Raw genomic sequence first — 13,239 nt, 5'->3', positions numbered from 1 at the left:
CTCAATTGCAAAGCAATGGAGTGCACTAAAATATTCACTGTTCTCTAATAGATTAGGTGAAAAATGCAATATTTTCGCATTTAGCAAAATTAAAACACGTTTTTCGCTGTAAAGTGAACTGCTTTGGCAGTCTCAACTCGTTCTTCTTTTCGCTCTATTCTTTGTTTACTTGTGGTACACAAATGTCAACGCCCAGGCAATAATAAGGTATACGTTTGTACTTAGAAATCAGGTATATTTACATGTTTGTGGCCGCCATTATACAAACGCACCGGTGAAATATTTGTGTAAAAATGGTTGCTAAAATGTTTGGAGATACGTACATATTTTCTATTTTTCGCAAATAACTATTACTCATTGTCCTGAAACCTACCAAAATCCAATCAAGCCTACCAACCTACCAAATGGAATAAAAAACTACCAGTCTTGGTAGGAAAAGCCCATGTTTGGCAACACTGATGTAAATAATTGCTGCCGCGTGCCGGCACAACAGTTCGCACTATGTATGGTGCTTTATATACTATATTCGCCCATTAAATTATCAGGAGTGGTGTGCACACTGAGAAAAAAACGCGTTGTAAGAATAAAAAAAATTTATTTGATTACCGTTTAAAAATGTTCGTTTTTAAATCAAGTGAAAATTCTTAACAAAATGGATTTTTTCATTATGCATACACTACGTATAATAGAAATATTCAAATCAAATACGCCCGTATTGAAATGAAGCATTTTCACTGCACGGATTCTTTTTCATAATTGAAGCTAATTTATTCAAAATTGATGCTTGCAACAATTCTTTACCAAGAAATACGTTTATGGTAAAATTTTGGAAAATGGGCGTGGCACCGCCCACTTATGATCACATATATGTATATCGGTAACCGTTCTACTAATTTGTACCAAACTCGGTGTGGTTATTGTGCTTGCCACATATAAGCAAAACGTTGAAAATTATTGAAATCGGACTAAAATAACGGCCGCTTCTCATATAAGGGTAAATTTTAGAAATGCTTGAAACTTCAATATTTCGAAATTGAAGGACGCTAATTTACTCAAAATTGATACACCCCGGCTTACCATCTAGCGGAAAGTTTCGGAAAGATGAAAAAACATATATTTAATACTTGCGCCGGGTATTTAATGTTCGGCTCCGCCCGAACTTAGACTTTCTTACTTGTTAAATTTAGCATGTTTTTTTTAATTCTAAAATTTTTTCCCTCAGTGTATGTGTATGTACTCGTAATTCCATTTGGCGAACCATTTGGCGGTGTTGGCAAAATCATGTTACTACATGTGTGTACTCACTGGTACATATATCAGTTGCGTTCCAGATGCTTCACGATATTCACGAAATTCACGATTTGCAGGAACAGCTGTTTTCTCCATTAATAAACCTTATGGGAGGTGGTCACCTGGAACGACTTCCTGTAAAAACCTGCAAATCGTGAAGCATCTGGAACGCAACTATCAGTTTCTATTTCGTTGTGAAAAAGCGTGGTGTGCTTACATTATGCTGTACTTAGGCTTTCTGCACCATTTTCATCCAATCACATGCGTTATCGGCTCGCCCTCGAATGCCCGCGCACATGCATTTCAAGGAACGTCTGCCACACTTGTCGTTATCGGCAAATCGTAGAAGATGCAGCAACGGTTGGAAACGATATTGTCGTTTACTAATCATTTTGCAGACATTGTTTTTTTACGTTTTATTTAAAATTAATAAAATCAATTATTTCATCCATAAAAATTGTGGAAATGGTTAAAAAGTGAATAAGTAATTAATTAAAAGTTAAATATAGATTTTAAAGTCCCTCCGTGCGCATGCTCAAAATACATATTAGGAAAATACAAAGAGGTAAATTATTGAAAAATTATGTCTGGAATTATTGCAGCACAGTTCATAATTTGAAATATTTTTAAATTTACACTTTCTTGTGAAAATTTCAACAATAAAACAGAAAATACTTGCTCTTCGTAAATATTTAAACGCCGAAAGAAGTGAAATATCACAACCGATTGTGCGGAAGTGTAATCGTTGTGTCATAATTATAACGACGAAGCAGCTATTACATGTAGGACTGTATAGTCCTTATACCATCGACCAGAACACTTAATAATAATAATAGATTGACGCTTATACATATGTTAGTGTTTGGCTGAGCTTCTCCTTCGATTTGTGGCGTGCGCCCTGATGTTGTCATGCAAAGGGGAGGGACCTACAGTCTTACGCCGACTGCGAACGGCGATTGTACTTTTATGAGAAGCTGTTTTTTTATGGCAGAAATACATTCTGAAGTTTGCCATTGCCTGCCGAAGGGCGACCGCTGTTAAGAAAAAACCGTATTTCTACATGTTTTTGCGTTGTTGCTTTGACCAGGGCTTGAACCCACGTCCCGCGGAGTGGAAGCGCGCACTGATTACCACTACACAGCAGCGGCCAAGACACTTATTCCCTATACAGTTTCTTTGGTTCTGGTGTTGCATTATTTTGAAGTATTTTCTGATATTATAAGCAATGTATTTTTGTGGCACAATCCGTAGAGCTGAATGGTTGATGATGATGAAACGCCCAAGTTCTGAATCATAAAAGAAAAGAAAGAGAAATCTCTTGAAATGACGTAACTTGGAAAAATGTTTGGCGCTCTTAACGTGATCTTGAATGCTTGCCTTACCACCATTAACAAATTTCCACATATGTATCCTACAATGCGCTTCGTGATCATTTTTGCCATTTTAGATATCCATAACCTAAAGATAATTTAGGTAGGCTGTCTGAAGTGAAGCTATTATAAAAGACCTAATAAGGACTGAGGTAGGTAAAAATACCCTTCTGGAAGCTCTTCTTTGAGTAGGGAAAGCAGAAGCCCTTCATTTTGTGCCACTCCGTACAAGAAAGGAAGGAGAAAGGAATGACTTTCAGAAAGGCCTTTGGAAGAGATTTTAACTCCTGAAGTTATCTACTGCGTAGTGTGTGTGACCCCTCAGCCGTGTGCCTGTTCAGGAACTTGCACTCTTTTGGCATTTGCCTGAAGATACAAAGTTAGATTTTAACCGAATAAACTAAACGGAAAGAAAGTAAACTTACCAGATATTGTTCAACATGTTAGAAAAAAGTTTCATTATCGATTTTCGACTAATATTGCTTTTTTTAAGCAAAAATCTGCTAAAAATGAGATGTGTGTCTGCATTGACCTTCATTAAAAAACCAGGACAATTTAAATGTGGACCAGGATACGAGGTCAATTTGTTTAAATCAGGACAAATCCTGGAAAACAAGGTCGTCTGGCAGCCCTAAACTACTATCATGTTTATGCTTCTTTTCTACTCGGTAAACTTTCAACGCGAATTTAATTTCAAGTGCAATTCTGTTTTATTTAGTTGAACTGCCAATCAGCTGTTTTTCACCATTAGTTTTTTGTTGCATAAAATAAAACGATTGAATCGCAGAAGGAATTTTTCATTTCATAATATCGATTAAGTAATTTAGAGACTCGTACTCATCGTTTTTTGCTCCGTCTAATTCGGCCGCTGTGGTGTAGTGGTAAGCAGTGCGCGCTTCTACTCCACAATGCTTGGGTTCAAACCCTGGTCAAAGCAACATCGCAAAAATATAGAAAAAAAGGTTTTTTCTTAACAGCGGTCGTCCCTCGGCAGGCAATGGCAAACCTCCGAGTATATTTCTGCCATGAAAAAACAGGTTCTCATAAAAATACAATCACCGTTCGGAGTCTGCGTAAAACTGTAGGTCCCTCCGCTTTGTGTGACAACATCAAGGCGCACGCCACAAATCGGAGGAGAAGCTCGGCCAAACACTAACATATGTGTAAGCGCCAATCTATTATTATTATTATTAATTCAGAGCATTAATTAAAATTGTAATTTAACTCGACTCTAAACCCGTGCATAACCCGAGCCTAGATTTGTACCGATGTGTACATATGTATATTCCACCCGAATAGACTTGCTAACTCGATCAAAAAGGTGTTTATGCATGTGGGTTGAATTGACCCGAGTAGAAAGAAGCATAAACATAGTATGTGCATTAGACTGCATCACTCCCCATACAAAAAAAAATCGGTACTGTTTTTCCATTGTAATTATAAAATCTATTATATTTTAAGACATCCACCAAAATATTTCGAAAAAATATTAAGATTTAAGTGAGCTGGACCGATTTGAAAATACCTCCAAAGATGGAGTTTTTTATGAATAAAAATAGTTTCTTAAAGATTTTTTTTGAAAAAATCCCCTCAAATGACAAAACGGTTTAAGCTTAAAAAATTTGCGTAAAAATATTTTTTAAAAATTTAAAAAAAATTTTGAACGTAATCGTAATAATGAGATTTTTGATGCTGCTTTTAACTTTTTTCAAAAATTAGTATAGGAAAAACTTGAATAACTGAACCTAAACTCTCCCGCTTTAGACTTGTGACACATCATTGGAAAGGTATTTTCTCACCCTTTTTATTTCTTTGCTAATAAACTCATTCAGAAGATGAAAGAGAAAGGTAGGATGAACGAATATCATTCAAAGTTGAATTAAGATGTGTTCGTATTTGAAAAAAATATATATTGGGAGACGAATGACTTTTTTTGCACACAAATAAAAATAGTGGGAAAATACCTTTCTACCGAGATCCAACAAGTCTAAATCAGAATAGTTTTGGCCCAGTTATTTAAGTTTTTCGTAAATCAATCTTTGAAAAAAGTAAAAAAAAAAACAGCATCAAAAATCTCATTATTGCGATTCCGTTGAAAAGATTTTTAAATATTTTTATGCAGAATTTTTAAGCCTAATTTGTTTTGTCATCTCAGGGGACTTTTTTCAAAAAGTTCTTTAAGAAACTATTTTTATTCATAAAAAACTCCATTTTTGGAGGTATTTTCAAATCGGTCCAGCTCGCTTAAATCTTAATATTTTTCCGAAATATTTTGGTGGACGTCTTAAAATATAATAAATTTTGTAATCCCGGCGGAAAAACCGCAACTTTTTTTGGTGATGCAGTCTAATGTGCATACATGTATGATTGGTCGACCAGTGTGCAGAAAGGCAAAATCTCATACATATTGATGATGCGTTGGTTTCGGTTTGGCTGTGTGTTAGCTGCACTGTTGCCAACTTGTGCTTTTCGCACTAAATTTAGTGATTGTCTTTATTCAAAACGCGAAAATTTTCGAGTTTAGTGCTTGGTGCGTTTTTTGGTGCTTTTGTTTTTAGTTTGAAGACACCAAAGCTGTAAATCTTAACAAAAAGGGGGCAAAATTTATAGCAATCGTAAGTTTTGTAAGAAACTTTACAAAAATCAAAACAAAATCATGTCACAATCAAGAACGATAGAATACAAGATTGCGCATTCCCGCAGAATGACATTTGTGGCAATGGGTAAACAAAGGATATGGCGAAGAACAATGAGTTGACAGTTGTGAATTTGCAGTGAGAAAACGTGTTTTCTTCACGATTCACCAATTTCTCAAGCCATCTTTGATTATAGCAAATTAAGCACAACGTTATCAAAAAATATAAAACCACTCTTGAAATGTGTTCAAAAGAATAGGTCTTATTAATTAACTATTTAGAATTTTTGCGTTTGTATTGCAGGTGCCGAAAAAGTGATAATAAACAAGAAAGAAAGTCTAAGTTCGGGCGGAGCCGAACATTAAATACCCGGCGCAAGTATTAAATATATGTTTTTTCACCTTTACGAAACCTACCGCTAGATGGTAAGCCGGGGTGTATCAGTTTTGAGTAAATTAGCGTCCTTCAATTTCGAAATATTGAAGTTTCAAGCATTTCTGAAATTTACTAAATTTAATTTTTAGTGCGATTTCAATAATTTTCAACGTTTTGCTTATATGTGGCAAGCACAATAACCACACCGAGTTTGGTACAAATTGGTAGAACGGTTACCGATATACATATATGTGATCATAAGTGGGCGGTGCCATGCCCATTTTCCAAAATTTTACCATAAACGTATTTCTTGGTAAAGAATTGTTGCAAGCATCAATTTTGAATAAATTAGCTTCAATATTTACTGATTTATCGAAGATTTTGTATTTCTCTAAATTACCGTTATATGGGATGTGGGCGTGGTTATTGTCCGATTTTAAAAATTTTCGGCCATTTGGTATGTTGTGCGAAGGCCAACAACTGTGCCAAGTTTGGAAGAAATTGGTGCAGCGGTTACCAAGATATACACATGTAACCATAAGTGGGCGTGGCTACGCCCATTTTCCAAAAATTTATAATATTCTTATTTTTCGTCTAAAAATTATTGTAAATATCAATTTTGAGTGAATTATCTTCAGTAGTTACTAAAATATCGCAGTTTTCGTATTTCTGGAAATTACCGTTATATGGGAAGTGGGCGTGGTTAAAGTCCGATTTCGCCCATTTTCAATACCAACCTACCTTGGATTAAGGGAAACCTACATACCAAATTTCGTTGAGATATCTCAATTTTTGCTCGAGTTATCGTGTACACGGACAGACGGACAGACGGACAGACGGACGGACAGACAGACATGGCTTAATCGATTTATTTTTTCATCCTGATCATTTATGTATACATTTGTCTATGTCTATCTCGATTCGTTTTGGCTGTTAAAAACAACCGTTATGGTAACAAAATTAATATACCCTTGTGCACAAGTGCGCTCGGGTATAAAAAGTGAAAAAAACTGCATTTGGGGGCTTTACCTCTACGGCTGCTGCAATTCAACACGACACGACATTTTTATAAAGTTTTTATTACAAATAAACGTTTTTTACTTTAGAACGCACGAATTACTTCGATTTTCACTTGAAAGTACACAATACGTTTTCAATACGTTTGCGCTTGGTTCTAAACAAAAAGTTTGTTTACGTATTGCCATAAACGTCAAAGTCGGCAAAACTAAAGTAGCGGTTTCGGGAATGCGCCACCTTCAGTTCATTACACCATGTGTCACAATGACGATCATAGGCGAGCGAGCATATGTTTACCAACAATATAGAGAATAATCAAAATCGGGTGGGATTTGAGGAGTATACAGCTTTTTTGACACAAAAATATTTTTCCCACTATGCGCCAGTGGATAATACGCCCAAATAAGACACATTAAAAAGGAAAATCAAATTTCGTTACGTTCCAGGTTTTAAGCGGTCGGAAAGAAAAGTTCCTTATGTTTCTTTAGCACATAAGAGACTGCAGTTTAGACTTAAACTACCACATACATAGCTCATGAAACTTCATTTCTGGTTTTTGCCTTCGTTTGGAAGAATTTGTAGAAAAAATTAAGCAAAACGAAGAAAATTTTAACATTTAAACAGTTAGTAACAATTAATAAATTTTGTTTAGATCTAAGCGAAACGGCAACGCTGGACACAAATTAGAAAATAAGAACAAGAATCTTAACGTCGCTTGAACGAAAATATTTGAATTTATAGAAAACAGAATAAATTCCAGTGTCGAGCTAAAAACATTGATCTTTATTAATTTGAATCGGCATCCCCACAGTAAATTTTTTCATGTATACAAAGTCCACTAAATACTCCAATAAAAATTTGGTGCTTTTTTCGAAAAAACGCGATTTTTCTTGGGTTTTAGTGCTTTTTCAAATTTAAAACATGGCAACACTGGTTAGCTGGATATGCAATTTGGTTTTATGAATTATTGCTGTGCTCTGCCGCAAAATGAAGTGCACATGTAGTATGAGAAAATATCCGTGCGAAAATGCAAGTGGACGCCAGAGTGATTTTAGCAAACAAATAAGAGGAAGCCCCAAACGAAATATGCCGAGCAAATAAGTATACCTGAAAAAAGTTATGATGCAAGGCAAACTCCTCTGAAATGCATTACAATTTTTTGTGTATCCTTTTTTCTATGGTAATATTTGAAAAGTTTTGCAGTTTGAAACTGTTTTTTATGCTATGTTTAGATAAGCGTATAACTCAAATTAATTAAAACAAAAAACTATAGACATAAGCATGGGCGTACGCATGTACGAGCTATGGGGAGTGGATTTTTGTGTAAAGACGCAGTCGCATTTTAAAATTTGCATGCAATTAAGGTAACTAACAAATTTGTGTTTTAACTCTTCAATGAGCTCATAATAAACTTTACGCAAAATATAAATTCCTTTGTAGGGCTCGGTACAACTCAATTGTTACAATAACAAGTAATTTTTAAGCAAAAAACACAACCTACTTCAATTGTTATATACAAATTTAGAAGTACCGTTAATTTTTTTATGATCCAATGATCGGATCTAAACCAAATTGGTATGGTACCTCCCCTGAGGCACCAGAAAAAGAATTATCGAAATCGGTTAATGTGGTCTGGTCCAAAGTTATGCGGTAACATACATAAAAAAAATCCGATAAATTGATAACCTCCTCCTTTTTTTGAAGTCGGTTACAAATAGAAAAATTAATGAGGTAAATTATTATAAATTTTTATAGCTATATTTTAACATTCCCAATAAAATTTACATAAAAAAATCAGGGTTTCATTTGTTGAATGAATTTAAATGAATAAAAAGAAGTGTAGAAATCTATATTAAACAAATTCATCGCCAATGTTACGCTGACTGACCCGCTTAATCAATTTTGGCAGAATATGGTGGCCGCTGGTGTAGTGGTTACCTGTGCGCGCTACCATTTCCGATCAAATCTCGGGGCTCAGACTTTGCTAAAAAAACCTCAGGGCTTGGGAAACATTTTCAGTTTTTGTATTAACATTTGTCTTTTCTCATGCAAGAATTTAATTTAGTGTGTTTCTGTGTACTACGTTATTTGCTTTCGATAGCGCTGAACTTTCCATCTCTATGTCTAGAGTTTCCATCAAAAAGAACACATTAGTCAACAAGTTCTTCAACAGAGGGAACGGACTGCTTTTTTTTTGTAGTTAGATAAATAATGTTTGAGCACTTGTGGATGGATATATGAAAACATTTGTTAGCCTTTAAGAAAAGTGTGTTGATATGGCACCAATTGACATGATTATGTCTTTATGCAGAAAAGAAACATCCAACAATGTATACGTGTCTTTTATAAAGGGAACGAACAAAAGTGGCCCCAGAAGGCTACCTTGGGGAACACCTGTGGCGTTTGAGGTTTTTGGTAGATAATGCGGTAATATTTTACATTGAATTGCTAAACCAAGATTTACTGCATTGTCTACCATAACCTATAAATACCACAAATACAAAATTAAGGGATATATACATACATACAACAAATCTCGAATGACCCTAACGACTTCTTAAGTGTAGAAAAATAGAAAACTAACAATTTTATTTAGTGCCAAAAACAAAGGATATTGCTCTCGTCGTGCCACAGACCAAAAGAGTGCAGTCGGCACATCGTTTTCATTGCCTCCTCTTGGATCGCTAAATCCAGAGTAGAGGTATACGCCGCCGAGCCACGCCGCCGCCGCCGCCGCCGCCGTTTTTTGTCATTCCTCACGCGCCGCCGCCGAGTTACGAAAATACCGGGGCGGCGGCGGCGGCGGCGGCGTTCGGCGCCTAAGGAATTTTGTACAAAATTTTCATTATGTATGTACATTGAATACATCGTTTGAAGGAACTAAATACTACTTGTATAAAAACACAATTTTACGAAATGAAAATTACATTTTTAAATTAGTTTTTTTGCATAATTTGGGTCATTAGACAAGAATATGATCTTCTTTGTTTTTCCAAAAAGAGCGTAACCCAGAAAAAACATAGGTAACATATTTTTCGACGAAAGCGTTTATTACATTTAAATTAGGGTCGAATACTGGTAATCTAACGATTTTTTTCCGCAGTAGACAATTCTTTTCAATACTACAACAATACTACTTTTTATACACCTACTACACAACAAGAAAGTTATAACACAACAAAAACTTTAACGCCAATCTCTCAGAAAGCAGTTTTAATAGAAGCGGCCTCTTTGCATCTAACTCCTCAATTAGTGGAGATATAATAAGGACAAGTTGATTTTTCTATGTATTTTTATACCTTTCATGAGCATGAAATGGTATTATAACTTTGGTCCGATGTTTGTAAGTACCAGAATAAAAAGAGATAGACCCATTAAAATGTATACTTATATGATCAGAACGTCGAGCTGAGTCGATTTAGCCATGTCCGTCTGTCTGTCTGTTCGTCTGTTTGTATGCAATCTAGTCTCTTAGTTTTCGAGATATGCGGATAAAATTTGGTGGGTGGGCGTATTTTTATAATGTATTAATCATTTGTCGGAACCGGAAGAATCGGACCACTATAACATATAGCTCCCATACAACTGATTGTTCAGATATGAGATTTTTCGTTATAACTTCTCCATTTATGCGGCTAGGAAAATGAAATTTTGCATTACTTGCACCCATTATCAACAGAATACTTACAGTGAAAATTACAAAGATCGGGTCACTATAACCTATAGCTCCCATACAACTGATTGTTCAGATATAAAATTTTTCGTTATATAGCTAGGAACATGAAACTCCGCACTGTTTTCACTAATTATCAACAGAAAACTTACAGTGAAAATTAAAAAGATGGGGTACCTATACCCTATAGCTCCCATACAAGTGATTGTTCAGATATGAGATTTTTCGTTATAACTCCTCCATTTATATAGCTAGGACCATGAAATTTTGCGCTATTTCCACTCATTATCAACAGAAAAAATAACAAAGATCGGGTAACTATAACCTGCAGCCCCCATACAACTGATTGTTCAGATATGAGGTCTTTTATCATAACTCCTCCATTTATGCAGCTAGGAACATGAAATTTCGCACCATTTTCACTCATTATTAACAGAATACTTACAGTGAAAATAACAAGGATCGGGTGACTATAACATATATGTATCTTCCATACATCTGATTGTTCAGATATGGGATTTTACTGTAAAACTCCTTTATTTGGACAGCTAAAACGATAAATTTCGTAAGATATTTTATAAATAATAATACAAAGTCTACTGAGAAAATCGTCAAAATCTATGCTGTATAAGCTTTATCTCCTATACCACTGATTGTTCAGATACCAGTTTTTGCGATATATCTTTATGTAGGAAACTAAACCCAATAAATTGTGTTACCGGTTTACATACCGATCACATAGCAGTGAAAATCACTTAGATTGGTGCTAATATAAGGTATATCTTCAATACCTCTGATTGTTCAGATGCGATTTTTTATATAGGTATGTAACTCCTCTATCGATGTATGCAGATGTATTCAAAAGCAGTAATCTGTCAAAGTAAAATTTGTAGATGTTCATGAAAGGTATGAAGCCATCGGCATAGCCGAAGACAGCGCTGCTCTTACTTGTTTTTCATTACATTCGGTTCTCGTTAGAAAAATTTGGCGCTTCATATTTTAGTGGAAATGTTAACCATCTATAAGCCATTTTTTCCAACAGTGGGTCAAAAAGGCCCATTCTGGTTCGAGTTGATGGGTTAAACTTTTGGAAAAAAGTAGACCAACCTTGTTTTCAATATGTAATCCGCAAAAAATCGTAGGAACTCCGTAATTTAATATAACGGTTGATAAGATTATTGCAAAAATTTATTGAGAGCGACATAAATTACCCCAACAACTAAACTTTTAAAATTTTTTTATTTCTTTAAATTTCAATAGCATAAACGGATCTGTAGAGAACATAGAGATCCGTGTGATTATGTATGTATATACCTCAGACCTTCTTCTGTTCGCCCATCAATCAGCGCCAGACACTCAACATTTTAATTCAAGTAGGAAGTAACAATATTTAAATTTAAAACTAATTCAATAAAGAAATAAATAGAATTATAATAACAGAATAATTGGCATCGCGAATGCCTAACGCTGACGAGTTGAAATGATAAGATTAGTAGCCTCATGGCTCTTTGAAATCTACCTTATGAGCAATAGCGCCGGCGTTTCCAAACGCGCCGGCGTCGCCGCCGCCGCCGAATATTTTTGAAGTTGACCACGCCGCCGCCGCAAAGTCTGTCGGCGTAAACCTCTAATCCAGAGTCGACAAATTCAACAAAGCATTAAGAGCCCTTCCTGACGTTGTACTCATGGCGCCTGTAATACCTATACATACACTCCTTTGTAGCCTGTTTAGCACAGAAGCCATGGTTTTGCCCATAGTTCTGCGTCACTATACTATAGCAGAATACGTGACGATTGGCCAGACTAAAGCTATGTATATCCAAAATACCATAGCCGGTCTCAGACCCCAGGTCTTGCTAAAGGTTATTCGACACTGTCCGAAAACTTTCATCGCTCAATTTACCTTCAGCTCGACGTGAGTTTTCCATGCCAGCTTCGTATCTAGAGTTACCCCTAGATATTTCACATTCACGGGAAGGCTTAAGTTTACGCCTCTAAGCACTGGAAGGTTGAGGCCTTCCAATTTTCTCTTCCGCGTAAACAGGACTAGGGTTGTCTTGCTGGGATTGACAGCAATACCCTGTTAAGTGCACCATTCATCAATCTTATTCAGGGTTCTCTGTGTCTTAACACAAACCTCCATGAGAGATTTACCTGATGACAGTGCACAGACATCATCCGCGCAAGCTTGGATGTGAACGAAGTCTTGCATTTCCGTTAGTAGGGAGTCCACTACCAAACACCACAAGAGAGCTGAGAGCACCCCGCCCTGAGGGCATCCTCTCCCAACTTCTGCTATGGTATAAAGGCTAGCTTCTCCTGATAGCATGAAGTGCATCCACCTTATGATGGTTTTGTTTACACCATGTCTTCTGGCCGCAGAGCACATGGAGTCAAAAGTAGCATTGTCAAACGCCCCCTCAATATCAGCGAAGACTCCCATTGCACACTCACCTGCTTCCAGCCCCACCTCGATGGGGCACCGAAATTGCGCATATGGAAACTGTGCATTTAGACATTATTTCGGTTTCAACCGAAACTGTGCATGTATGCTTTATTTCGGTTTTTACCATATGCATTATTTCGGTTTTAAACCGAAACTGTGCATGTATGCATTACTTCGTTTTTTTTCATATGCATTATTTCGCTTTTAAAACGAAAGTATGCATATGCATAATTTCGGTATTTTCTCATATGCATTATTTCGGTTTTCAACCGAAACTGTGCATGTATGCATTACTTCGGGTTTTTCATATGCATTATTTCGGTTTTCAACCGAAACTGTGCATGCATGCATTATTTCGGTTTTTGTTATATGCATTATTTCGGTTTTCTAACGAAAGTGTGCATATGGATAATTTCGCGTCTTTCACATATG

The 13,239-nt window shown here is 36.0% G+C and overlaps 1 protein-coding gene and 1 long non-coding RNA gene across 7 annotated transcripts in view; both read right to left on the bottom strand.

The window, feature by feature from the left end:
• The window catches only part of LOC108364887 (uncharacterized), a 17,683-nt gene extending 17,494 nt beyond the window's left edge, over positions 1-189 (bottom strand). Inside the window, exon 1 of the long non-coding RNA XR_001847840.1 lies at positions 179-189. This is a non-coding gene — a long non-coding RNA (uncharacterized LOC108364887). The remainder of the gene's footprint in view (positions 1-178) is intronic.
• The window catches only part of LOC108364849 (neural-cadherin-like), a 539,754-nt gene that overhangs the window by 252,047 nt on the left and 274,468 nt on the right, over positions 1-13,239 (bottom strand). The gene's annotated exons all lie outside the window — the stretch shown is intronic.

This window comes from Rhagoletis zephyria, unplaced genomic scaffold (genome assembly GCF_001687245.7).
Source record: "Rhagoletis zephyria isolate East Lansing unplaced genomic scaffold, Rhagoletis_zephyria_1.1 Rzeph_scaffold_00034, whole genome shotgun sequence".
Classification (NCBI taxonomy): domain Eukaryota; kingdom Metazoa; phylum Arthropoda; class Insecta; order Diptera; family Tephritidae; genus Rhagoletis; species Rhagoletis zephyria.
Note: the sequence above shows the minus strand (reverse complement) of the source record. Positions and strands in the feature narration are given on the sequence as shown.